A 4386-nucleotide genomic window follows, 5' to 3' on the forward strand; every position below is an offset into this window, starting at 1 on the left:
TGGACACTATTGCAGAAGCTGTTGGTTTCCAGGATGCTTTAAGCTGTCTACACAGACTGAACTTTTTCAATTTACCCATCCACGCTACGCAGCATAGATGGAGGAACTTCCCCTGCTGACTGCTTTATCCTGACTGTAGGCACCCTGGGATCTCAGGATACCTTAACAGTGACTGCATCCGATTCCCTGTTGGACGGACAGTTTTCCACTGTACACCTCAGGCTTGTGGACATTTTTGAAAAAAACTACTTGTCCGAGGACTAAAACGGGGGCCGAATCTACTTGTCCCTCATGACAATCTACTCGTCCTGATACAAAAACATTTTTTTTTAACCAAAACCGTCTAGCAGTGCTAAGAAGCGCTTCTCATTGGCAAGTGCAGTCACGTGACCGCGTTGACCAACGAGTGCTTGCAATTTGTGAGCGAAATTCAGAATACATGGAGCAGGTACAGATGGTACAACCGTACTGGTGGACGGGAATGACTGTTTGCCGAAAGGTAAGTATAGTGGGAGGGAGATTTGTGCGGGTAATTCCATTTTCCAAAAACCACTTGCCCGGAACTACATGTCCCGGTCGATACAAATTCCACACCCGTGCACCTCCTTCGACAATAGTTGCAAATGCAATTTTGATCAAGCTGTGTGGTGATGCCAAGCTGTGTGGTGATGCCAGAACAACCAATGGGTCAAATTTCAACTACATCTGCAGGAAATCTGATCTGCGTGTGGCCCACTTTGAAGGCGGTGTGGCCCTGGGCAGGTTAGGGTTTGTAATTATTACCCTGATAACGGTGCCCATACACCTTGCGATTATTGTTTGCTTTCCACATGAAATTGGCTTTTTGTCCGATAATTGGTCAGTTGATAAGTGAACGACCAGAATTACTGTACAACTGTCCCAATTTCGTCTATTGGGCAAGCTAAAAAAAAACGTTTTTCGAAAAGGAATGAAAATTGAGGAATTGGTGTCGGTTTTCGTTCAACAAAAATCACAACATGAACACTGCACATGCGCAAACGGAAATCTGTTCGGTCGATAGACGAAATTTGGCCAGTTAGTATTGGTGACCAACGATTATGAAAATCTACATTGGTCTGTGCATGATGGGGTATTTGTGCGGAAATTGAACAAGGGTGCGATGACGGGACAAATCAAATTGAACGATAATTGCAAGGTGTATGGGCACCTTAAGAATTACAAAAATTATCAAATGACAGTTTTGGATGAGGGGGGGGGGGTGGGGGCGGGAATTCTTTTATTAGAGCTTTCCATTAGGCCTCATTCACACCTAGATTTGGGAGGATCTCTCTTGGCTTGCCTCTGCTGTTTTTTCTTTTTCTGTACACGTTTTGCTTTTGAGGTTCAGATTTGAGTTGGTTGTGTTCAGGTTTTGGAAGGAGCGTGTGTACACAGCGAATACTGGATGCACATAAAAGCATAAAACTAGGCTGTATAAATGGGCTCAGCAGGAAAGTTCTGTACTTGTTAGGTGTGCCGGGGCATAGGTTATTATGTATGGTAGGCAGGGAAACAAACTGAACAGGTGAAAAGAACAAACATGACAATGTTAGAAGCCTATAGGAGTCACCCATGAGAGGCACGAGGACTTCAGGAAGATTTATAAGACATGGCACTCCGTTCCTGAATACTAAGCCATGTACTATGCATGTGGGGTCAGAATCCATTCCATCATTGGCTTCATTCTGGAAATGTGAATAGCATTGATAACTGAGCAACACGGGCTATTTTTAACTCTTTACTAGCACTAAATTATCCTCTTGACAGTCACTTTATTTAGTGCATGTTCAGGCAAATTTATACAAATGGAACGATTGTCCATAGAAACCCTTCGGCTTTAGTGTGAGAATGGGAACAGGTTATCGGGTTGCTGTGGGCAGGAGCCATAGTTCTGCTCCAAGTGGTGCAAAAAAGCAGTCTGATTCTTTTCTGACTCCACTGTCGGATGCATGGATGGGGCAGGAACTAACTGAGGGTGATAATGGATGCTTTTAACTTCTCTACCATTTATCACAAAGGTCTTCTAACACACGGGAAAGTTTCTATTTGATGAAACTAAATCATTTTCTCCAAGTTGCATCTCATTATTCCATAATGGACAGGTGCCTTTCTAACCACTATTCTCGGACAGCCATCTGCCATTCTGTTGCCAGATGTTCAAACTTCAGGGCAGGCGATGTGGTGCAACTACAAGTCCCATGAGGTATTGCATGACTTTCAAAGGCCGGGGCATGATGGGATTTGTAACTGCACCACAGCTGGAGGGCCGAAGTTTGCCTACCCCTGCTTTAGGGTATTGTACATTATTAATTAGTCAGAAAGCTAACCTCTTGCCATTAAAATGGAACTGCAACCAAAACTTTTGTGTTTTTATAGTGGGAAACACTATCAGATTTGTATTGCCCTTTTTCTCTGTTGGAGCATCTCCCTCACTTTTATAGTTCAGCCACCCCAGAACAGGAGGTGAATGGAAATCTCCCATTGTGGACTTCTGTGATGGCTGTCGCAGGCTCCGTTTTCTCTTTACTTAATTTGTCTCTGGGAAGGAATGCAAGGCTAAATCTTCCCAAAAAAACATGGATGACCACTAGAGCTAGGAAGTGCTTCTAACCGTTCCCTCCACCCCAAATATTTTGGCTTTAAAAAATAGAATTAAGGGACCGTAATATACAGGGGTACAGGTACTCCTAGAATGAGATCCCAATAGGTTGGACTTGATGGACTAATGTCTTTATTCAACCTCAAATACTATGCAACTGTGTATTACTGACTGGATTTATAGTCCTGGCTACAGCCGTGTTCAGACAGCCACTAGATGGCTGGTCAGACAGAGCCAAGCAATCCATGGATGTGTCTGAACCAGTTTTCTGCATTAACCCAATGGTTAAAGGAGAACTATGAGGTGAGTGCTTTTCACTCACCTCATAGTTCTAGCCGACCTGTGACAATGAGACTGTCACAGGTCGGCTCAGTAGATCGGGAGGTGAGCGAACACATACCGGCGTTCGCTCACCTCTCGATCCTGTCACGGCTCTCTGCCGTGACAGGGGAGGGGCTGGATTCCCCCCTCCCCGCTCCGATCCGCCAGCGCTGACTGGTGGAACGGACGGGGGAGGGGGGGGGTACAGCTGGCTCTGCCTCTAGATAGGCAGAGCCAGCTGTCAGTCACGCAGCTGGGCGGATCCCAGCACAATTGTCGGGATCCGCTTCATCTGCGGCGTCTCAGTATACCGCGAGCAGCTACAGCTCGCGGTATACTGAGCCTAGGGTGATGGGAGGACGCTAGTTTGTGTCCTCCCGTTACCCTAAGGAGAACTATGGGGAAAAGCCTTAACCCCATAGTTCTCCTTAAATGACTTGCTAATCGCACCTAGAGCCGGACAACCCGAGGTGAAGGGTTTACATGACTTCCTTATCACACCTAGAGCTGGAGAACCTGAGGTGAAGGGATAAATGCCTCCCTAATAACATCTAAAGCCAGATGACCCAGGGGTGGAGGGTTAGGTCCTCTTTAGTAGACTGCAGCATTAAGGACATGGCACCTCCCTTTGCTACCACGACCCATCTGCATTCATACAATTTTTTAATGTTAAGCAGACCATATACTTGAAGAATGTTATCAATGAGATAAGTAGCTCAGGCATCACTAACAACAATTTGGGTGGGCACTAAACAGAATGTAGAAGTAGGTTGCCTGTACACTTTAAAAACTCTAAAGCTGGTATAAATCCCCCAGTCAGTCCTGTTGCTATTGTTACCCCAAAGATTTGGTCTATGTGCACCTTCCTGGAATGATGGTGCAATACATTTGCTTTTAGAGAAAAATCATGTGACAGTCTGATTTTCTGACCGCTGTGTTCTGTCTGTAGTTGTCTATTCTCCATAATGCAAAACAGAAATGATTTAGAGTTTGTTTACACCATAATCTGTGCGTTCTGGATGCGTGTCCGCGTATGCATTTATACATTTTTCTTTTTTGCAATGCATTTCCAAAGTTCTGGTGTGTTTAATTGTATTCATGTGTGTTTTTTTATTTATACATGAGGGCAGAGAGTAAACCTGTTGGGCCTGTTTTGTTTAATATGCAGATGAATTTGCATTCCTGTCACTGGGGGTGGGGAGCAAAAATGAGTGACTAGACAAGTTACAAACATTGAGGGGAATCTATCGAAACTGGAGCAGACAAAATCTGGAGCAGTTGCCCATGGCAACCGATCAGATTCTCTTCAGTTTGTTCACTTAAGATTTGAAAATGAGAGAGAAGCTGATTGGTTGGTTGCCACGCACAGCTGCTCCAGATTTTGATAAATTCCCACCCATTTTATTTATTTTTTTGCTTGCACACAGCATGCACAGCACAAGTTC

The 4386-nt window shown here is 44.7% G+C and overlaps 1 protein-coding gene across 2 annotated transcripts in view; it reads left to right on the forward strand.

Annotated features, from left to right (window-relative positions):
- LOC108792243 (kunitz-type protease inhibitor 2-like) overlaps positions 1 to 4386 on the forward strand; it is a 14413-nt gene that overhangs the window by 4767 nt on the left and 5260 nt on the right. The gene's annotated exons all lie outside the window — the stretch shown is intronic.

This window comes from Nanorana parkeri, unplaced genomic scaffold (assembly GCF_000935625.1).
Source record: "Nanorana parkeri isolate BGI_ZX_2015 unplaced genomic scaffold, ASM93562v1 scaffold620, whole genome shotgun sequence".
In the NCBI taxonomy this organism is placed as follows: Eukaryota; Metazoa; Chordata; class Amphibia; order Anura; family Dicroglossidae; genus Nanorana; species Nanorana parkeri.